Source organism: Pomacea canaliculata, linkage group LG11, assembly GCF_003073045.1.
Source record: "Pomacea canaliculata isolate SZHN2017 linkage group LG11, ASM307304v1, whole genome shotgun sequence".
NCBI classification, from domain to species: Eukaryota; Metazoa; Mollusca; class Gastropoda; order Architaenioglossa; family Ampullariidae; genus Pomacea; species Pomacea canaliculata.
This window is the reverse complement of record NC_037600.1, coordinates 20,019,342-20,043,977: the sequence shown is the minus strand read 5'-3', so window position 1 is coordinate 20,043,977 and position 24,636 is coordinate 20,019,342. Positions and strand designations below refer to the sequence as shown.

General features: G+C 40.0%; 1 long non-coding RNA gene across 1 annotated transcript; it reads right to left on the bottom strand.

Annotated features, from left to right (window-relative positions):
* Positions 1-21,803: 21,803 nt before the first annotated feature.
* Positions 21,804-24,066, bottom strand: LOC112576255. The gene is made up of 2 exons (XR_003101790.1): positions 23,763-24,066; positions 21,804-22,785 (listed from the first exon to the last, which is right to left on the bottom strand). It is a non-coding gene; the product is annotated as an uncharacterized LOC112576255 (long non-coding RNA).
* Between the last annotated feature and the right edge of the window lie 570 nt (positions 24,067-24,636).

Below are 24,636 nucleotides of genomic sequence, written 5' to 3'. Positions count from 1 at the left end.
AGTAGTAATAAAGCGCCATTATCTATCACATAAGGCTGGGATATTACACGATATACGCCAACTTATTATTGTGTGCATTTGCCAAGTATAACAGGCATACTGTCATAGGCACGCCCCTGAAAATGCTAGATTGTTCATTATACTAAGAAACTTGAAAACTTTCATATTCGTCAACACTTCAGCCTCCTGATGCATCCTGTTGATGCTAACAACGCCTCGTTGTGCACCAATATGGCTGCAAGGTCAAAGCTCTTGGAGCTCTGACACTTGTAGATAAAGCCGCTATTCTATCATGCCGGATATTTTTCACTATCACTACAAATTTATATCTATTAACCTGCAACATAGACAACTATCTGTGGTACCTCGTTTTAAAGACCATTTCTAAAACATGTACGTGGTGTAAAATTTAAGAAATATAGGGTTTTTCCCGTTAGTTAAACAAAACACTTCAGCCTCCTGATGCATCCTGTTGATGCTAACAGCACCTTGTTATGTATCAGTGGCTGCAGGGTCAAGGCACTTGCAGCTCTGACACGTGGACAAAGCCGCGAGTGTGTTGCAGTGGGAGCACTTGTTTAGGGCAGCGTGTCCCGCTGACAGTGCTTGTTCCCTCCGCCCCGCATTCCCTATTCCCCTTCCACCCCATGCTTGGTCGCGCAAGCACCCAAACTGTCCAATATCAATAGCATGCAAAAGTCAGTTCTTGCACCTGTTTGCCTAAAGGAGACTGGGGCCAGAGTTTTAAAGACTGTCACTAGTGACAGCGAGACTTGTGTCAACACTAAGCAACTGTCACTGGAGGCTTTGGATTTTTTTCAGTTTCTCGTGAGTCGGTTAATACTGCAGCCACCCGTTCTTTGAGAGACGCCTGCGAAATCAGCACACACACACTACACACACATCACACACAACACACACACACAGATAACACACAGGTTGGCACCATACCGATAATACAGAGATCGCGCGCGTAGGTTGGGTTAATGCGTTGGGTTAATCCCTGGGTTAATGCGTTACCATGAAAGGTGTTGAAAATGAATCCTGCGTCTCAATCTCATGTGGCATGTTGACTATTCAGACCAAGCTATCTGCACATCTTGAACGATGTTTTACTTCTTTTCAAGACGTCACAAGCAATCAAGACCTAGTGTTCCCCGATGGTGGCAACCGCGCTTTGGACAGTCTTATGTTCCATGGATAACAGGACATCTGCGAGTAATGGGAATGGTTCTCCTAATCATCACCCCCATCCTTCGATTAACTGGCACTAGCCGAACTGGGAGCAAGCCGGCCCACTCGTAGGAGACCCACCAATACCACTCGTCGGGGACACTATGAGACGTATCACCGGCTTATGCTCCCCAACGCTTCCACAATCACAAAGGAAACAGTCGGAGGAGACTAGCATTGTCTAATATGAGATTCTACTTGTAAGAGAAGAAGCACACATAGAGAAATGCATCACCATTGTTTAGGTGAACATTCTAGGTCTGTTTCTGTTTGGTGAAAATGTGATTATGATTATGAAGTTCATCACATTCTGAACATTGTCACTTCTTTGTGAATGTGTTAACGATGACAAATTTAAATGTTTCTTTTTTTTTTCTTAAGGTTACTCTGCTATCACTAAGAAGCAGTGGTATGTTTGGGAACAAATGTTTCTATCAACTGTAAATGTCCCTTTGTTCCTAGGTGGTAAAACGTTTTGCAAACGGGATTACTCCTTTTTTTTTTTTTTTTTTTTTTTTTTTTTTTTTTTTGCAAGCTAGGAGCAGCTTCTGGCTACGTAACTTCCATTCCACATGGCATGCTATAGACCACAATTTTGCACTGTGTGTTTTGTGCGTCCTCGTATCTGTGTGTGTGTAAAGTTTCATGAGTTTTCCCATAGGGCCGGGGAAATGCCGCTCTTTAAGTTCATATGTTCTCGAATTGTAAACATACATTATATACTGGGAAAATAATTTACGATTACAAGTACAAGGGGCCCGGAGAGGTCGTCTGTCCCAGGGACCCGGGCTGGCTCTCGGCGGCCCTGCATATGTCTCCCACGACCTCATGATCTGGGGGTTTACAGCAATAAGAGTCCAGAGTATAAAGGTTAAGGGATGACCATAATACTTGACCTAACACAATGGCGACGCCCTCGACGTCTGAAAGCTTGAAAGACCTTGGCCTTACAGTCAGATGTAAAACAATTAAATGTTGGGAGGAAAGTGGAAAGACTCGAGTGGTCGGAGCACTACAGCCTTTTGCACATCTCAGTAAGCAGTAGAACGGGTCATGTGACTGTTGTTTAAGTCTCTTCAGTGTTGAGAGGAGCATACAGGTTATGATGAGGTCGTGGGAGACATGTGTTGTAATAATAAGAAAAATAATAATAATAAGAAGAAAAACTTCTAGAGCGGCATTTCCCGACCCTATGTGAAAACTCATGAAATAATTTCTGGGGAACAAGTACGCAAATTTGGTCAGAGGGTTAGGGCTAATCACACTCTGGATACTTCTACCAACTCACGCTGACATTTACGTGATACTTCACTTGACTCCGAGCCCCCAGAGCGAATCTCCACTAACAAAAACACTAGTGTAGTGTAATAAATAAAATTATAAGTATTCGAGAGTTTGATAAGTCAATTTACAAAATGATATAATGTGTCAAATTACAATTGTGGCTATTCTCTAAAAGTCCCGCTATCTCAGCTAAGTTTTTATTCTATTTTTAAGCTAAAAGAGTAAAAAAATGTAATAGACATAGAGTCATTACAGTTTCATTGGTTAATACACAGTAAATAAAGCCTATATTATAAATTATGACCAGTTTTATATTTTAAGACATTCGATACACCATATCCATAACTGTGAATTGCAGACCCGTTTACACTTAAAATAACGAGTCTAAAAGAATTTCAATTAAAATCCATGTAATCCTAGAATAAAACACTCTTTTTTTAAACGTTTTTGGTTTATTATATGCACAAAACATAAAATACTGCTACATAAAACAGTTTACATAAAAACAATATATACACAGAGAAAACACATCCCTTGTGATATACAATATCCTGTCATCAATGTCTAAACCTTCATACTGAAAGAAGCATTACATCTATCTTACATCTTGCATTTAGATGTTTAACATATGCTTTTGAGTTGGTAATAATTTCACCTCTTTACACTAGTGTATGAGATGTTGCCTCAAGTATGATAGTTAAGGAATTTGTGACCATGATTCTATATAAAATTCTGCTATGAATCCATTTAACTTCACAGCTGCTATATTATTGTACTTTACTAAAAATATTTTCACATGACAACTGTATATTTTATAAACTTAGATTTACACTTTCAAGGTATTTACTGTTCGGCACGAACTTTCCAAGGAACGGCTATTCTCGACAGTAGCTGACACTGGCAAACTCATGTTGATTATGAATTACACCGATTTCAGATACTTTTCGAAATAATTTCTGAGCCAGCGCGGCCCCAGAATTAGACATTATTTTAAGCAACATCCACTAATCATTATTGCATCCTCACAAAGTAAAATACAGTGAAGAAAATGACTTACATATATCAACATTTAAAAAAAAATCATTGTGTCAGTAAAGTTTTGTTTAAACCAAACAAGAACACACCGATTTTTATTTTAACTACAGTCCTACACTGCGGGGTATACTCTACATTGCATTGCACTTGACCAGGGAATATAAACCAGTGTCAGGAGAAGATTGGGTTTGCTTTTCTTCCTGCTTTAAACACGGTGAGCCACTTCCATTCATCACCACATACGATCGCTAGGCTAGATGTTTAAATAGCATTTCATGTAACCCTGAGAGAAAAAGATGTTTACCATTTACAGTACAGTAATAAACCGAGTGGAATCATTCTAAGTATTGAAAGAATTTTCTCACCACGCGAAGTCCGATCAACAATATTTATCATCGTCGTCCATCGCACCATAAACAACTTTCTTACCGTAGTTCGCTACTGGACCAAGGTTTTACAAACATTTCACAACAAATCGGTTGTCGACAGTTTGTGATAAGATGGATATTAAACGTTGTACCTCATAAAATGTCGAAAAACTTTTTTTAATGTCCTTAGTTTATAAAGCGACAATGAAACATTGCAGAAAGATTGCACATACTGTATTATAGTCACAGAGACACAATTTAAAGAACAATAATAATCTTTTATCAGACTTTAAATACACGTAACTTAAAAGCTTTTAACTTGGATTACACCAAATGTCAAGGCGATTATTGCAAGGCCAGCTCTTTCTGAGCAAACATTATCCACAGCAGCTGACAGCAAACTAAAGCTAAGAAAGGTTTGCCCCGATCTCAGATACATTCCAAAATAACTATTAAATAATTCTGAACCATCGCGATGCCAGAATCAGGAATTATTATTAAAAAAGTGTCTCACCTCCTAGGTCAACTAACATACATATGTTACCTGAAACATACTTGACAAGCAACCCCACAAAGGGTTGATACATTCTGTAAATGAAATTTAAACAGAAGTAAATATCCAGATTGAATATTTTTTTATTTGTTCTTATAGCATAAACATGTTTATCTACAATCCTGGCCACACTTATATTAGCCTCTTTCTTTAGGGGCACGTATCTCAAAAACGAATGGGGATGTCCACTCAGATTTAAAGAAACAGAACATGCATTAAACTTTACAAAATTATTAGAAACTAATTTTCACCCTAGTTTCATTTCACATTGAGATAATACACTGGTTCAGCATTAGACAGTTGATGATAAATGCTCGATTGTTCATTTGTTCTCTTCTTACTATTTACTCAATCTATTCCGACACGATTCGCTGGTTGATATAAGAACTGTGGTGTTGATAGAAGTTAAATTTTTACCACCGGAACTGTTTGTGTCCAAACACCTGTCAACACCAAGCAGATGAAACAATGTTTTACGAAACTGTCTGCTGAGAATGGCACTCGCAACCAGGAGCGACACCTGTGACAAGTACGCGCTGAGGTCGGCGATGCCAACCACGATGACAGCCAAGGCGTGATTTATCGTCCCGAACCCGTAACTCGGTACAAAATTTGTGACCAGCGCATTTATCGCCCTTGGCATAGCTAAGACAAAGAAAGAAAATGTGAGAATGAGAATTAACCGAGAGGTTTTGTTGATTGTTTGAGTCGATCTGCTCTTCTGAGCGAGTGGACGTTGGCTGTCAATGTTGTACTCTTGTTCTGTTGTTGATCTGATGTTCTGTTGACTGAACGCGTGATGACGAAGAGCTGCGACTAAACACATGTTCATCATTAAAGAAAACAACAAAGGAATATAGAAAAATACTATTCGACCAAAATTTCGAAAAAAGAGAAAGATCCCGAAATTGTCTAACCGCAGTTTCGATGATGTCGCAGCCCAGGTGTTGGGTTTCACCTCCGTCACCTGAAACTCCAGAACGAGGGACACGTGGCCGAGGACAGTCAAACCGAAGACAAAGACAATCACTGCACGTGGAAAGTGGTTCAGCAGGTTTACCGAGACTTTAAAGGGAAAGACGAGGACAAGAAACCGCTCCAAAGACGCCATTGAGTTCAAGACGATGGCAAAGTTGCGAGAGGTGGTTGTTAGGAATGTGTTGATGTAAATACTGATGATCGTTATCTCTTTTGTCGTCAGCCCCCAGACAGCCTCCCCCAGCCAAGCCAGGATGGAGCAGCTCAGGTAAATACCGTCCCCGGTGCTCATGGCCAGCAGGTAGCAGGTGCAGGCGTCCCTCCTTTGCATGGAATTCACTCTGATGTTAAGCATGCAGGCCAACAAACACACTGCAGCACACAGGGGGAAAATTATTTCTGCAAACTCTAAGTACGTGTCCACTACAGATGGCGCCACAAGGCCTAACTGGACCAAGAGTCTGTTGTCTTCTGAGCCATTGACTTGATTCCCGTCCTCCGACTGATTCATTCTTTGTGTGTTACTCGCCTTCTCGACAAGGATGGAGTGGTCTCCTGGTTCTTGTGAAAGACATCTTCTTCTGCTGAAGAGCTAGGCCAGGATTCAAAGGAGGGATGGAGATGTTGAAACAAATAAGAGCTTTTATTTCACATCTTCAAGACAATTACTATTAATTTTTTTCATTAGTAGTTAACAATATGCGACTTATTTTGTTCCTGAATGTTTTTCTGGATGTACAGCCCTGCAAGTTGGGAGGCATGTAAATAATTGCTACACTATGTTTACTCAACCAGTATTTTGGAATTTTACTGATGGGATTGAAATCACACAATGAAGAAAAAAAAACATTTGGAAAATCAATGATGGCGCTGAAAACAAGATGTTACAATTATTATGTTAGGCTGACATTCGATAGATACAATTCTCATAATCTTCGAACTCTTTTAAATCCTGTTGTAAAATTGGTACAAATTCTCATTCCAGCAGACACACACACAAACACACTTAACTAACACACACACACACACACACACACACACACACACACACACACACACACACACACACACACACACACACACACACACACACAAACACACACATTTTCACATGCGTGCGTACTGAAAATACTTTTTTCCTTTATTGTGATAATATTGACTGTCATCTAGAAATGAAATGTTTTCTGGAATTTTGTTAGTGTTTGAATAACATCTATTGAAAAAGCATAACTAGAGAGAGATTGACACAAAACGCGAAATCTTCACAATATTTTTAATTAGTGCACGAATTTAAATTAGTCATGATTGGGTTTGCTGTACACTGGCAGCTACTGCATTTTTTGTTTGTTTGTTAATTTGACAGGCATGGACAGATCGTTTGTTTTAAAATTATTTTTCCTCTTATTGAAATGTAGTACTTTAAAATAAACACTCGGGTTCGCTTCCCTGATATCACGTAGCGGGAGGGTAAAGCAAATAGTTTTGATGAGGAGGTTGCAGGTTCGATTTTTCTTTTGGCTACTTTTTGTAATCTTTGCTACTTGAGTTTTCTTGATTATTTCGTCTCTGAGGCGTGATTGAGGATTCGTGTGTGTGTGAGCTTGTGTTTGTGTGTCCGCGCGCTTGCTAAATTATGTTTTAATCGTTAAACCCGACAAGCGTACATGTTTGTTAAAAGATAATTTTCTTTTATAGTTTACTCCTCTTGTCTTCATGTGTAACATGACCACCTTGTTAGCATCTCAGTCACCAAACATCAATGATCAAAAGATCATACTTTTAGGGATCATTTCTAAAGGTTGTTCTGCTTCGTATTACGTACCTGTGAGTGAAAATCAAGGTAAGGTGTTTAATATATTGTAAGTTTATTAATTCTCAAGGGCTGTTACAGACAATATTATATCGCTGCTTAATGCACATACATGCATGTTGACTATTTTGCATAACGAATCTCACGAGGACATGAATACACGTAAACAAACTTCAGTAAACCGTATATTTGATAAAAGTAAGTTATGGACTGAATATTTTTATTGATTTCAGAAACTTTAACTCGCTGTGAGACCTAATATTTTATATAGAAGGTATACCAAAGGTATATTTTCTATTTTATTACTATACGAGACAAACAGCGCTAACACATCAGTTTCGCATGGAAGTCGCAAACCTGTATACCCGGTTCTCGAAACACCTGGAAACGATCATACACAGGTGAACAAGACATCATAGGCGTTACCTGTAGGGCTAAAACATCATCAACATCACCTGTATGGTTACAATAAGTTCGTTAAAATAATAGATACCCGCTAAAGGAATAAAATGTCACATAAAGGCAGTGGATGCAATAAAGCAAGGAAGGTATGATATTTATGGTCAACCAACTATAGTAAGAATGGCCAGGAGATCATAATTATCATAATAATCATAATTAACTAAGTTATATGTGGGTTTCTCAGTCACAGGTCACCATTCAGATCGCCAAGATACCAAGGCGAATACAGTCTCTTACATCCCTCCTCCCAAAAAAATCTTAAAACAAATTTGTTTGTAAACAGTGTATGGACAGGGATTGACCGTTGACTGAAGTAGACAGCTTCAGGGATAGTCGTACTTTCTGTTCACCAAGATGTTACCTTTTGAGAAGAATTCGTTGACCTCCGGTGTGTTTGTTTTCTCATCCAACTTCTGTATAAGATCCCAGAAAGTGTCGATGGCTTTGTTTTCGCGGAAGACCCACACAAAAATTTTCCGCTTTGAAAAGTCGCATAAAATATATTTTTGGCACATCGCAAACACATTGCAGAGATACAAAACAATTGAAACAACAAAAACAGCACACCCGAGTGGCTTACTTATGTATTTTTAAATAGTATTTGCTTGAGCTCTCGGCTTCCTAGCTGGGACGGTATCAAGGCATGAATACGTAGAACACATGCCATACAAAACAGTTCGAGGATGAGGTCAGAGTTTATCTTTCTTGCTTAGAAACATCTCATGACTGGATTATTTAATTAACTTCGTTATTATAAAATATTGTCAGACATGTCCATGTCCTCACCATAAATCGCTGCTTGTGTCGGAGGGCAAACTGCGTCGAGTTGGCAAAAAGAAGACAGAAGGTGGACGCTGGTGTTGTTTACTGTTACTGGGATTAGAGTACACGATGACTGTGATACAAGACACCTCCGTACTTTCCTTACTTTTTTTTAAACCTCTACAGTCCCATGGACATAGGTAATTATCGGCACCAACAACAAAAAAACAAAAAAACAAACAAAACAACAACAACAACAACAACAACAACAACAAAACCACAAAAAAACAAGAAAAAACAAAAACAAAATCAAAAACAAACATACAAAAACAACCCAAAAATATATAAAAACAAAATACCCACAAAAACAAAACAAACAAGAAACAATTTCTTAACCGGACACATCTTGTCAAAATTGTTTACACGATGGCTGCAATAGTAAATCTAGATTGTTTGTGATAATAATATACTGTTTCTGTATTGTCGAGCCTACAATACTTTTGAATGTTGGAGAATACTCTTATAACCTAGTCCTTGTTTGGGAAAGATTGAACGCCTCAAATATATCTTTATATATCTAGAGAGAGAGAAAGGCAGAGGGTGTGCGGGTCTAGATAATCATGGCGAAAGGCAGAACTCAACCATATCCTTCCACCATCTTTTCATCTTCCCTGAGAAATTCCTTCACATTTCTGCTAAACATCTATTGCACGGACACAAAACATTTTTTTTAGCCACTAACCAGAGCCAGCATCGTACCAGCAGCCTTCTGCTCAACGAAATAAACTGACTGGCCATCATTTTACTGTCTTTTAACAGGGTTATTGCTAAACAAATGCTAAATAAAATTAAAAATAAAAACCCAACAGTTCTGGTTTAAGTTCTTTTGAAGACTTATTAATCTACATGCTAATCTACATTAACAACACAGACACAATTGAAAGTTAATACACAGTATATATATATATACTAATGATGGTTCAAATGTGTTTTACATGTCGATACCAATTTTATATGTTTTAACTCTTTCCTTACCTTTGCTACTTTTAGGATTTTTCTAATGATTAGTCGCCATGTTGTGTTCTATTCTTACAATTATGGTGATTTTTTAAAATGAAACCCAATAAAAGGCGCTTTTTACTTTTATTGAAATATTCGTCATGATGATGTCCTGTTTATGTCTTGAAACAAATACGCTTCAGCTGGGTGGAAGTGTTCTTCCTGAACTGACGGCTGACCGCAAAACTGACCAAGAATAGAGTGGGTTCCGTTAAATATGGCGTCAAGTCTGCGACAGCGTTGACAGCGCCCACCAAGTAGTGCCCCCTGGAAAAATAAGTGTAGCCATCGAGAAAGCTGCTTACTGTTTCGTTGACGACTCTGGGCAGTGCCAGGAACACAAAGCTGAAGGACAGGGCGAGCACCAGACGACAAGTCTTGGCCACCACCCGAGTCTGCAGATGGCGGCCTGTGTTTCGACTTTTCGATTCCAGAGACTTTCCGCTTGTAGCCCGGATGTCTCGCTGCAGTGCCGAGTGCACCCTGAACGCAGATATCAATACGAGGTTGACAATAAGAGAGACTAACAGCGGAGCATACACCCCAGCTGTCCGGGCCACGATTCTTACAGAGACAAATTGCTCGTGATACTTTTCTTTGTGGGTCGAGGGAAGAAGCATCCACGTATCATATTTAACGTTCGTCACGTTGTATTCAAACAGGAGAGAAATATGTAACAGGCATAAACATACAAAGACTGATGTGACAGCCAGTCGTGGAGATGCGTTGAGGAAGTTTCGAGAAACGGTGAACGGAAACGCCAGGGTAAGAAACCGTTCAGCAGAAGCTAACGCGTTCAGAACTATGGCTGCTCGACGGCAGATGGCACTTGCAAACATTCCCAGATAAAATGCTGTGAAAATGAAGGCATAGGATGTTGAGGGCTGGAAGATCCTGACTAACAGGTTTGGCGCCTGACAGAGAAGATCCATGCCATCTCCGATGCTGACGCCCACGAGGTAGAAGATGTAAGCGTCCCGTCTGCGCAGAGAGTTGGCCAAGACATTCAGAATGCACGCCGGGACGGCAAGGAGCCACACCACCACGGACAGGACGTTGGTAACTCGAATGATTTCGTTGAAGATCCGTTCTGAAATAAAGTTCTCGTCATAAGGAGATGCGATGGCTTTAGATACATTAATAGCAGGAGTTCGCAAGACTGAGCAACCTTCAGCACTCTCGGTAAAGATATTGTTAGAAATGTTAAGAAAAGTGGACGTTTCAGAAGTTTCCAGAAACATGTTGGTAAAGATGGCTTTTTTGAAGATTCATATCTTTTTTTTAAATACTTATTAATCTACATGACTCATCAACACAACACTGTCCACTCCTTCATCTAAATTTCATTGCACCTTCCTGAAAAATATTCTCTTTCTAGACCAGGCCTTGTGTCTCGCCTCTGGGTGTCATCGAGGAAAGCTCTGCTGAAGAGATATGCCGAGTAGGAGGTGGACAAAACGGTTGTCATAAATCAAAGGCTTGTTTTATTACAATGCTGCATAATTGATTGACAGAAGAGAATTTTACATTAATTACGAATCTACATCGGAAGTATAATAGTCTCATATTTCTAGAATTCCTCATGCCTTATTTTGCTAAATCGAAAAAGCTTTTTAGAATGGGTTGCTTGAAAACCCATAAATTGGAGCACGCACACAGGCACACAGGCACACGCAGACGCACGCAATCTATCGCTTAAAACACACACACACTACACACACACACAAACGCACACAAACACAAATACACACACACACACACACATACGCACACAAACTCACACACACACACACAAACTCACACACACACACAAAAACACACACACACAAACTTTCACACAAACACACATACGCACACACACAAAATAGAATTTTTCTTGAAATTTAACTATCGGTTGTTATTTGATCATTTATTTCCTGAATGCATGACATTACTTTGGTAATGATTTTTCAAACTGCATTTCAATCAAACTCTGTGGTAGGTGTACATGCACAGCTACAAAGTAAAAAAAAATCCTTGAATTATTCGTGTACATGCGTGTATGTATTAGTGCGTGTGTATGTGTAAATGTTTTTAGTGTGTGTGAAAGAAAGACACACACAGACACATCAATCGGACCTGTTCGTTCGTACGTGCTTCTCTATTTAAAAAAAAAAGATTTTGTGGAATATAAGCTGAAACATCGGCTTCTAATGAGTTACAACACCGTCTAAAAGGGAAAAGTCTCGTAATTTTAGGAGGCTTGTTCTTTTACAAGATAAAGGTTTTTCTCTTTTAACACACACAGATACACACACACACACACAATACACACACCTTAGTTTTAGCAGTCTTTAAGAATATCCATGAGCCTTACACATACTTTTCGCATACCTGTTTCAGTAAAGTACTAACTGTACAATTATTTTAATATATTAAATATAATGTATAATATTTAAGGAATTGTTCATTTTTTTAATGGGGAAGTGAATAGCAAAGTGTTTTGCGTGCTGGCGTTTGAAGAGGTTCGCTGGTTCGATTCCCAAGTAGTAAACCAGACTTCCTCAAGTCGATCCAGCAGGCAGGAGTGGGTCCTTGACTCCATAGACGGTTGGGGCAGGTAAGGCAGCGAGGGATAAGCACCTCAGAGAAAACTGAGATCTCTAACACCTTATACACCCACCCATCCGAAATACCTGGACAGGCTAGTGGATGACCTTTAGCCCTCGTACGTTTGATAACCTGCACTCGTTTGTGAATGCTTTTACCTTCGCTTTACGAATGTGTAGCTTGTTTTTCGCTGTTTACAATTATACTCTTACTGTTGTTGGTTGTTGTTTTGGTTTGGGGAACTTATTGTTCTCAGGCTGGGATATTTTTTCCATTATTTTTAAAGGGATTGATACAAGGGTAAGACATCATGACTCTGTTGTAATCCTGCATGTATAAAGGACTAGTGGAGTGTCTAATAAGTGAGTAAAACTCAATGCAGATACTATATTGAAAAATCCTAGCAAACATACCCATTCCATTTTGGGATATTCACCTACACACACACCATTCACAGAAAAGGGTCAAAATCGTGGTCTCGTGTGCACACTAATTCGCTAATTAGTGTAATTAACATAAGGTTCAGGCTTTCTATTTGCAGGTATCCGTGGATGATATGTGATATGTGTATTCTTTCTCACAGTCTATGGGGCATCTTAGACAGTAAACCATTTATTAGAGTTGCAGGTAGATAAGTAGTGTGACAGCGTTTATAATTTCTTTGTTCATAGGTGGACTGCTGTCTGTCTACCGAGACCAACGCTTAGCCTCTTGCAAAGTTCTCTGCTGTTAGTCTCGGTGAGCCTAAACAAAGAATGTGACTAAACTGGAAGTTTTGTAAGAGTCTACGACACATTTATATCCATTCGCGTGATTTTTCAACACAACACAGACTATTTCATAAGGCTAAGCAGACGATCAACTGCTGCTTCCCCCAGCCAACTATCACGATAAAACATGTAAGCCCCCCCCCCCCATATCCCAGCTTAAGCAGCCTATATTTTACTACAGCAATAAGAAAGAAAATAGTTTATATGTCTATACTTTGGTTGGAATATTTACACGAGAACCAACAAGACATAAATTATTTACACAGAAATAAATTAATACTATTTAACCACATGCAGTCAGGAATTGATTTTATTTCATGTCCTCTCTTAAGTTACACTAATTTCTATTTAATCATTAATCTCTACTAATTAACTACTTTCAGCCACCGTCTTGAAGCCGCGATGCAGCTAGCCAAGATCAGTTCCCTCCTTGAAGGAAAGCTGTGTTTTCAAAATTCCCTGATTATGATACTAAATGGAAACAGCTGCAATTTGATCACTTTCGTGAACACATCTCCATGAAAACATCTCTCCCAAGTCACATTTTAAAATCACATTAAGAATATAAAGCAAGCAATAATGATAAGACATAAAACAAGTATGTATGAATATGTAAATTGTTCTAGCAAAAGCTGGCCGTGCGGTAAAATAAGTGTGGTCTCTTAACGCCTCACTCCCAGTTATGGGGCTACTTCATTTTTCTGTTCACGAGGATGATGACAGACATAAAAATAATCATCACGTGTTTACTGTCTCCCTTTTGATTGTTTATAGTATGTTTTTCTGTCAGAACTTACCGTGACACATTGTTTTTATTTTCCTCTTTTTAAACAAAAATTTCCGTGTTTGTCGCTTTCTACACTTTTGATCCAGACATGAAACTCTGCGCTCCATTTTAAATAATCCCTGGCTATCTAAACTTTCCAGACGATTAAATATCAGACACACTGACAAAGTCCAACTGTGACCTTTTAGGAAATGTTGGACTGTTGTCCGCTCCCCCTAAATAATGTTGCAGACTCTCACACCACGAGTCCGTGGCACAGTGTAACCATTCTCTCGACAATCCACGGTGGAAAACGGAATATTTCTTACAGTGTGGTTTAGCCAGAGTTTCTTTTATTGTAACTCTGCATCCAGTATGGAAAGTGAGCTGCAAACAAGTAGTTTTTCTTATGCTGTGCCACGGATAGGTGTCTGGCTACCAACGGTCCAGGGGAAAGAACCTCGGCCACCTTGTGAGAATTAAAATACTTAGTGGCCTCCCTTGTATTACTGACCGTTTCGCTGATTCTGCCGGGAACTATCCGCCGCCGCCTGTGTTATGCGCAGTAGTTTTGCTCCATTTAAAAAAATCCCTGGTTATCTAAACTTCACAGACGATTAAATATCAGACACACTGACAAAGTCCAACTGTGACATTTTAGGAAATGTTGGACTGTTGCCCGCTCCCCCTAAATAATGTTGCAGACTCTCACACCTTGAGTCCGTGGCACAGTGTAACCATTCTCTCGACAATCGGTGGAAAACGGAATATTTCTTACAGTGTGGTTTATCCAGAGTTTCTTTTATTGTAAATCTACATCCAATATGGAAAGTGAGCTGCAAACAAGTAGTTTTGTTATGCTGTGCCACGGATAGGTGTCTGGCTACCAACGGTCTAGGGGAGAGAACCTCGGCGACCTTGTGATAATTAAAATACTTAGTGGCCTCCCTTGTATTACTGACCGTTTCGCTGACTGCCGGGAACTATCCGCCGTCGCCTGTGTTATGCGCAGTAGTTTTGCTCCATTTAAAAAAATCCCTGGTTATCTAAACTTTCCAGACGATTAAATATCAGACACACTGACAAAATCCAACTGTGACCTTTTAGGAAATGTTGGACTGCTGCCCACTCCCCCTAAATAATGTTGCAGACTCTCACACCACGAGTCCGTAGCACAGTGTAACCATTCTTTCGACAATCCATGGTGGAAAACAGAATATTTCTTACCATGTGGTTTAGCCAGAGTTTCTTTTATTGTAAATCTACATCCAGTATGGAAAGTGAGCTGCAAACAAGTAGTTTTGTTATGCTGTGCCACGGATAGGTGTCTGGCTACCAACGGTCCAGGGGAGAGAACCTCGGCGACCTTGTGATAATTAAAATACTTAGTGGCCTCCCTTGTATTACTGACCGTTTCGCTGACTCTGCCGGGAACTATCCGCCATCCCCTGTGTTATGCGCGATAGTTTTTTAAATCTCGTCAACAGCAAGTCAATATATTGTGCACTATTAGATATGTTTATAACAGTTTGAGCCAAACATATGACTTTTATTTGCACATTTTTAAAATGTGACATTTGAATTGCGTTTGTTTCTATGTTACGATCTTCTATAGCAATGATTTGGCTTAAAATGCATTATTTATTTCAATAACATAATTAACCACTTGCGACTGACAAAAAATAAGTACATAGAAAAAAATTACATATCTGTAAAGGTTGAAGATTTTCAGTAGGCGAGCTACTGGATGCGGCTTAGGGGAGTGATTCGATAAATATTTATTAGCAGACGATAAAAATACTTTTTTTCAAAAAGTGTTTGCATTTACCTACCTTCAATCGAAGTGAAGTAAAATTTTCTACATTAACCACTATTATGATTCTGCTACAGCAAGGTGTCTGTAGAACTGTTTACACCACAAGTGTCTGCTGATTAGAATGGCGTGAAAGGCGGGACCACAATCACATTCAACAATGATCTCGTTCTTTCTTTTAATTCATTGTACTAAGGATGAAATTTCAACTGTACTAAAGTTTCGAACTGTAGACAAATAAATTTTGCGAATAAAAATTTCTGTAGTTTATTATTAGCTACAGAATAATAAATATAAATCGACATAAAAGTTTTAACCTGAGAAAAAACAGCCTCTGTCAAGCCGCAATTTAAAGCAACCCGAAGTCGTTGTACACTAAAGCATAACTGGAGTAAATTGCAGCTAACAGGCTGATCGAATTCTTTAAAGAAGTAAAAATGTTTCCTGAGATGCACTTTATTTACAAAATTGCGGGCTCAAGAAGTTTACACTTATGAATTTGCATGAGTACACAGTTATTAGTTGATGTACAATGGGTTTTAAAACAGTTTTCACCATCTTTCAAATCATAACAACTTTATTGTCCTCTCTGTCTCTTTTTCTTTCTCTTTCACACACAGAGATAGGATCGATCAACCCCGTAAATACTGTCACATCTAGAGAAGGGTATATCAAAGCCGAGATACGAACCTTTAACACACAAACCTTACTGTTGTGTTGACTACGGCAAACATAATTTAACACCCGTATAATTCTGCAATTAAAAAATAAAATAAAACAAAATAAAATAAAAAATAAATAAATAAAATTAAATAAAATTAAATTAAATTCTATGTACATGCGGGTTTTCGCGAACTTTTGTAGCCCACAGAGAGGAAACCATTTGTTAGCCCCAGATGAGCTTTTACACCTTAAACACGAGTTTCACTTGGTCGCCATAAATCATACTGGACCCTGACCCTTTCTAGAAATACGGACCCTTATGTTATTCATTATCATGCTTTTAACCTGCCATTAACTGAAAATTTTCCTCCGAAAAGTAAAATGTTTTCCATACTATTCGTAGTGAAATCATGTCTTAATCGCTTTTTCTTGCTAGGATGCCTGTAATGGCATTAGGCATTAGGGTAGTTGCAAAATATTAACACTTGCCTGCCCATTTTTTTAATAGCAAAATCTAACCCATCCTTATACTCTATTACAGTGGTTCTTAACCGGGGTTCGATTGAACTATAGGGGTTCGGTGAGTCGGTCTCAGGGGTTCGGCGGAGCCTCCGCCACGGAGGTCAAAACACACCCGCAATTCGTGATGACACTAAAGAAGGGTTCAGTGAATGTGCATATGAAACTTGTGGGTTCGGTACCTCAAACAAGGTTAAAAACCACTGCTCTATTAGCATCTAAGCAGCTTTGAGTTTTATTTCACATTTAACTTTGGCTAGTCCTCAACGGAAAGCTGGAGAGAGATTTTTCAGTGCAAATATCTTCATCACAAACCGTTCACCCGTCATGCTGTAGTCAAAGTCACATTGTCGGTCAAATCAGAAATAACTTCTCTTTCTCTAAAGTTCATTGCCACAATCTGTTCACAAGAGCAGCACAGTTGACTGCGCACAGTTTTCCTGAACTGGGTGCTCAGTCCACAGCTGATGAGCAGGAGGCAGGGTTCTGTCAGATACTGAGGGAGGGACGCGAAGGCGTTGACAACGTAGATTAAATTGCGACTCCTGGAAAAATAACTGTAGCCAGCCAGAAAACTGCCGACATTGGAGCTGAGCGTCCTTGGCAACGCCAGGACGAAAAAACTGAACGAGAGTGCCAGAACCAAGCGACACGTCTTTGTGACCCTGTCTCTCTGTACGTGACCTTTCTGCTCGCCACCGTTTGTTGTTTCTTTCTGGAGAGCTCCTGTTCCTGCTGTTGTCCGGATATCTCGCTGGTTGTAAACGTGTAACTTCAGTGCAACGATCAAGGCTGTGTTAATAATCAGAGTAATTATAAGTGGACCGTAAAATGCAGCTCCCCTGGCAACATTTTGCAAAACAAGAAAAAGCTGTTCATTTTCCAATCGCAGAGCAGACGGAGTGAACGCCCACACTTCCTCTTTTATTTTTGTTACACTTAATTCCAGCAAAATACTGACGTGGAAGAGAAAGACGTTTCCATACACGGATATAATAATTAAGCGAGGATATTGGTTTAGAATGTTGATTGACCTCTTAAAGGGGAAAATCAGAGTGAAAAATCTCTCAACAGACGCTAACGAGTTAAGAACTATGGCGGCGCGTCGAACCACCGTGGCGGCGCCTACAGAGATGTACACGACTGTCACATTGTATGCGAAGGATGATTTCGGGACAAGCAGCTCCATCAGCGTAGTCAACACCATGATGACCAGATCCAGACCATCTGCCACACTCATCCCTACCAGGTAATACGTGTAGGCGTCTCGTCTGTGAAGAGAGTTGGCGATCAAGTTGAGTGCGCATGACGGAAGAGCCACCACGGCGATGAGCAGAGACGCAATGGAAGTGACCAGCGCAACGATTCCAGTCACTCGAGCTGAAATGATGTTGTCCTCATAGGTAGGGCTTGATTCATTTGAAGACTTTATCAACATCGAGTTATTCTGAGACAACAAAGAGAAGTTCATTTTAGGATGTGGTGTAAACCTCTGAACAATGTCTGAACGAGAGTTGTTCCACTGACAGTAGCATCACTTTCAGTCTCTCACAAGCTGCAGTGTTCAACCATCGACATCTTCAAAGCAAACAGTTTGCATTTTTTTGCCAGGCTGTTCCTGCTTTAACATATCCCATAATTGTGCACGGTACTCGCTTTTTAATCATTGCTCTAACAGGAAATTATTATATTTTAAAAAAGTTCTTAAGGCAAATATGTCAAAGAATTTCTGTTTGCTTTGGTTGTTCATTCTTTACTAAACACTTTCTATTTTACCTTAAGAAAGAACGCCCCTATCCGTAAAATTGAAAGATAATTAGCATTGTCTGCAATAGTTTCCTACTTTTAAGTTTCTTTTGTAAACTGAAGAAATTTAAAGACGGCCTACTAAGATGGAGTAGTTATAATTGTTTGTTTGATCAACAAGAGAAAAGTGTTTCTCTCTCTCTCTTGATATTTAAAAATAGTCTGCAGTTTATGTTATATTTGTTCATTTGATTGTTTTAGTGTGTACACGATTATTATTATGTTACCGGTGTATTTGTGTGTGTGCGTGTGTGTGTGTGTGCGCGCGCGCGCATTGATTATCTGACCTACTCAGAGTATTACAGCTTCATTCTCCCTCTTTCTGTTCTTTAGAAATATATTTTTATTCTCCACATAGCAAAGGTATTGTTGATGTGACCGTGTTGTTTCTAAAAGGTTGAACCACAAAAGATGTGTGTATACACGGTATAAGAACACGTCTGTGTCTGCAGCATGACTTTGCTGAATGATGTGATACTAAAGAGAAATATTTTGTTTACAGTTTATTGCAATTGCGTAAACAACTTGTATCAACATGCAAACACTTCTTGGATGTACTTGTATGTGTTCTGTTGGTATCTTGATGTTGGAGATTTTTAAATCATACTGATGAGACATGGGGGTCTATAGTTGTCGCTTCCACACCCGACGTTTTACATCACGTGACAACACGAGCCCTCCGTCACCTAGTTTGAACAATGGAGCGACAGATACCAGAATTTCTAATTCCACCACCACCCAAGTCAAAGGCGAAAGGTCCCACTGCCCTGTAGGTCAAAGTGAAAAACACAGCGCGGCAAGATGAAAGGTTTCTTCTATATACTGTACCCTGTTACCCAAGTTATGTACAAGGCCTTAGCGTCCTTTACAGAGCGTGTATGATGACCTTATTGTTATCACAGGCAAAATACGACGATTAACAGACAGTGCAATGTAGGTATTTATCCTGTGCAACATTTGTCTCCGTGACAGGTTATACTTCCAGATGTTCTGTGAAAATCTCTTGCGACATGTTCCTCATCTCCATCTGTGGGCGGCGAGCTGTTTCCATGGACACGCACCCCTAGACTGGCAAGTGGAATATTTAACCAGACCCCTCCGCTCTCCACGGCCGTCGTCAGGGAAGTGAACATCAGGAAGAATAGCTCATGTTAAAGCCGAATCATTTCTGTACAAGTAACTCCCCATGGTGTGTACAACAGGACATCAGGTCTTTCTTCGAATTTAAGCTCTTTGTGTCACGGTGTCAGTATTGAAATAGCGTCTGGCTAATAGAAGTTACGCCTAATACTTTAGCAGGCCTAAAATTCCGTTTTGGGAATTCGTAAATACCAGTCACATTCACCGAGCTCTAAAGTTCTGTTTGTAGTTACTTAAAGTACTAAAATTAATAAAATAGGCAGTTCTTTTTTTCAAAAATGTATTTTACCCAAATTTATTTTTTAGAAGAAGTACGTATGAAGTGAACCGTAGATATTCCAGGGTTAGTGTGGAGGTGGAAGAGAGAATGTTTCCGAAGTCAGTCTAATCCACGTACCTACCCAGGGTAATGACTCGGGTAGTCTTTTGTCTTAATTACAAAATTAAGATGGCAGATCATTGAATGTAGGCGTGTATCTTGAAACCATTAAATCTTTTTATTGTTGCAATAAAGTTTTATATATCTATATTGCTAAAGAAAAAGTATATAAATCGAAAAGGTTAGACAGACAACATCCGTACATTCCTTGCAATATTTATGTTGGAGGTTTCAGATGTAAATTGGCTAGACAAACGTTTTCAATAGGATGTTTACTTATGTCAGCGATACTGTCACAAAAAGTCATTTCAGCACAGGTTGAAAACTTCTGGCTCCAGTGGGTTGAGGCCACGTTCCCTGATCTCGACTCACGCGCCTACTTCCTGCCTCCTGTCTACGTCAACCGCGTGCCCATGTCTAGACAGTCAGTTGTTGGTCAGGATGTTCTGATCTTTCAACCATCATCTGCTCAGGGTGGTACTTTTATTTTTATATTTATTTTTATATTTATGTTTGTTTTTATATTTATTTCTACTCAATGCTTACGGCGTCGTCAAATCTCTTCCTGCTATCTTTACGAGGCCATCGCATAGGATGGAGGCTATGGTGTCATAGTACAATTCGCAACACTGCGCGTAAATGAACGAATACATAAGGGAGAGAACACGGGAACCTTTAGGACTTGTTCCTCCAACGATTACCTCCCTTTAAAGGGTGAAAAGGTCAACCAATCGTGTGTTACCTCGTGTAAATTCCACTCTTATGGTTTGTGTACTAGAGCGCCATATTGACAATCGGTTGGGGTCACTCGATTTGACGTTGATTTGTACTCAAACAAGAGAAAATGAGAAGAAAACAGTAAGTAATATTTAAATTCTAATGTATATTCTAATAAAATATTATCTCGTTTGGTACTTTATGCCTGTATATATCATGTAAAAAAAATTTTTCTTAATTTCTGACTTGTGTGACCTTCGGATCGTCTGGGAAAATTCTGCCCAATACAGTTACTATCTTTGATGTGAGCTTACTACAAGAAATCAGAACCTATAATTCTTGAATTTAACACCACGCAAATGTTTTTAAAAAGCTCTTTTAAACGGTGCATCGCATATATTTGTCTTTTGTGTAATTTACCAGATATAATTTTTTAAAACACCTTTGAAAATTTGCTTCATAGGCATTCAATGCTCCGTAGTGAAGCGTCGTCGCGCGGCTCTGTACCTTCTTAGCGTACCGATAATAATATTATTAAATGCATCATTCTGATTTTTTTTGACAAGAACAATGTTTATTCATTTCAAGTTTATATGCGGTTGAGGATGAGTTAAACTCTAGCATTTGTGATTCAGGTAGAGAGGGAGCGGGGGCCATCGACGGACTGATGACTCACGCTGGAGGAGAGTCAGGGTATCTAGATATCCTGATCTCCTGGGGAGCCAGGCTAGTCGAAGGCACGAGGGAAGTAAGCAACTGCAGGTAGATGACCATAGTCTTGGGAAGACGCGAGCACTGGGTATAGGTGCTGGGTCAAGGCAGGATGCTGAAAGTGGCGGTCGCGAGATGCGAGGACCAACTAGCAGAGCGGAACAGCTGCAGGTAGATGACAGGGGCCATCACACCAGCTGTCTATGTTATACCTGTGCAAGCGGAGGGCACCAGCTATCGCGGGATGCGAACGCTGACTGTCGAGATGGCACAGATGCAGGTAGACGGCAGCGATGAACGCGACTATAAAAGATTTTGGAAAATCATTATGATTTATTAATTCTTACTAAATGTTGTCAATAACAAGACAAACATTCTTGCATTACTCTTTGACATTTTTATTGCTTGTACCATTCAATTTTTTACATGTTGCAATAATGTTACACGTTTGCTTATATTGGCGTTATACAGATACACAAACACAAAGGCACGCGGTCCTGACTACTTTGAATACTTCAATCCATATAAAAGTATAACCGTTCTTTATTACTGCACATCCAGTCGTCGGGAGGTTAGTTATATTTTCTAGATCCGCTTACATTTGCTATTCCCGTCATCATTGTTTTGTTTTGTCAGACGGCGTCCGTTTCCTCTCCCTCTCATTGCTTTACATTCCCCATCACGACATGGGGTCACATGGGGTCACATGGCAGCCGGGTCAATGGGAAAATCATCGCTAGGTACTATCGCAAGACCCAGTGTGTATGTCATATGATATTGATGTTGACAATAGTTGCTGTGTACACAAGTCCTAGGGTGCGTGATGTTGATGTTAGCACGAGTTAAGTAAACTAGACCCAGTGTGTAGGATATTGCTGTTGAAGCTGATTCTAATACAAACAAGACCCACTGTATGATGTTGATGCCCCTCCTGTTTATAAACGTAAATGTATATAAATGTGTCATACACAACATGTGTATATAAATGTGTCACGAGGTGATGACGTCAGATACCCCACAGGCTGTCGTCATCGTAGACAATCACAAGTTGTGAGGTACACCGGGACATGCAGTAATACCGGGCTGAAAGTTGATCATACAGACACACGACGACTTTTCTCTCCAGACCGCAAACACTCTCTCCATTCGTCACCCACACCACGTCACTGCGGGCCGTGGCCACGTCTTCAACGTCATCATCCTTCATCACCTGCACTGGGATACCCGCTTCTTGCAGTCCCTTTATCATACCCGTGTCGTCACTAATGTTATTAAAGTCTAACACCAGCACGTCTCTCCACTGCAGGCAGGGCGGTGTTGTGCCGCCGTTGGTGGAGGTGACAGTCATGGCTGTTGTCGTGACAGTCTCTGTTAACATTTAAATTAAGTTTCTACTATTAGTTCCTTGACGGTGATACAGAGTACACACTGACAGACACATGGATATAAACACGACGTAAAATGACAGATACACGTGACTAACACAGTGTCTTAATGATCATGATGATGATGAATGTGGCATCTTGATAGCGCCCTTTCACAGCTGGCCGCAGTCTCAATGACCTTTGACATGAGCATTCATCAATATCCATGTAGATAATCAGACTCCGCAGCACAATCACACTACAGGTAAACTCAATATGTTGTACACAAAGTAAACAACACAAACAACGGCGTTACACACAGCAACATTACAGGTGTCACACAGTCAAGAGGAGGTGAACAAAGATTCACCTGAATACTTCAGTTGTAGGTAACACAGGTAAGTGTCCAGACACAAGATCACGTGATAGCAGCCTCAAACACACATGGAGCAGACGACACACAACCACCAATCCCTGATATCACACTCATCGTCAGTCACATCGTTGAGATGAAGAGGACACAAACATCTACTCTACAGACAGTGCAGCCATGAGGCAAAGGTCCACACATCACACAATGGAGAAGTGAGTGGTTAGCAGTGCCAAACATGTTAAAATTGTCAGTGAAGTAGACACAAATAGTACAAATGATGAACAGGTCTAACACATGGCAACATGGCGCAGACGTTACAGCTGAATAAAAATGTTCTAGAAAACTGAGAAAAGTTGTGAAGACAGAAACAAATCCTGAAACCAAGGTAATGATGCCACAGACTCACAGATGACTAGTACACAGAAAATATGGCTCAGATAAAAGGGCGAAAACGAAATTTGATGAAGAGCTGTCACCCTGTAGCCAGTTACGCGAAGGGACATCACATCACTCTCATCTTCACACGACTGCCTTATCACCTTGTTATTTGTCGCACTCTTAACTGTTCACATGTAAACACCGTTACAATACACAATACACACACCTACCTGTAACACCAACATGTAGACTGTGTAGGAAGCTAGCCACCTCACGACCGCACGTGACACAGTCACCTGGCAAGTCACCTGAGTGACCCTGAACTCTGTGATACAATCGTGTGACTGGCGGGCCGTCTGTGTGGTCGGGTACACCTCGCTTACTGTACTGCTTTACATCACCGCGTTCAGTGATCCTCGCGTCCTGCTCGACTTCCCTGACGACGGCCGGTGGAGAGCGGAGGGGTCTGGTTAAATGTTCCACTTGCCAGCCGGCGGGTGCGTCTCCATGGAAACAACATGCCGCCCACAGATGGAGATGAGGAACTTGTGTCAGCAGCTTGTCACACAAAGTGTGGAAGTATGGTGTCCTGTGACAGACATGAGTTTTACACTAGTTACCGTCACACACAAACATTACAAGTTTTCAATTCCTGTAAAAGTATTTTATGAAGTATGAGGAACACAAATATCACTTTCAATCACAATAAACAACTGTTTGTCACGTGTTCAGAGTATGTCTGTGTTGTGTGTGACTAGACAGTAATTGTGTAACACGTTGATGTCAAGGGGAGGCTACTTGTATACTAAGCTGACTGACACTGTACATAATAATGTGTGTGAATATCTGTGAATGCTGGTTGTGTGTGTAGATATGTATACATGCATGAGGGAGGGAGGCAAGAGAGAATATATGCCTGTTGTCTCAAGCAGAATGTTGTCTAAATACACATAAATGTATCTTGTACAAATAAAATTAAGGAATTGACATACACTTCCGTTTGTTACTGACAAGAACTGTGTACAGATGTACAGAACTGATGTTGAAGGGAATAAACCGTTTCATCATGTTAAACACGTACAAGACAGGCAGATGATAAAGAAA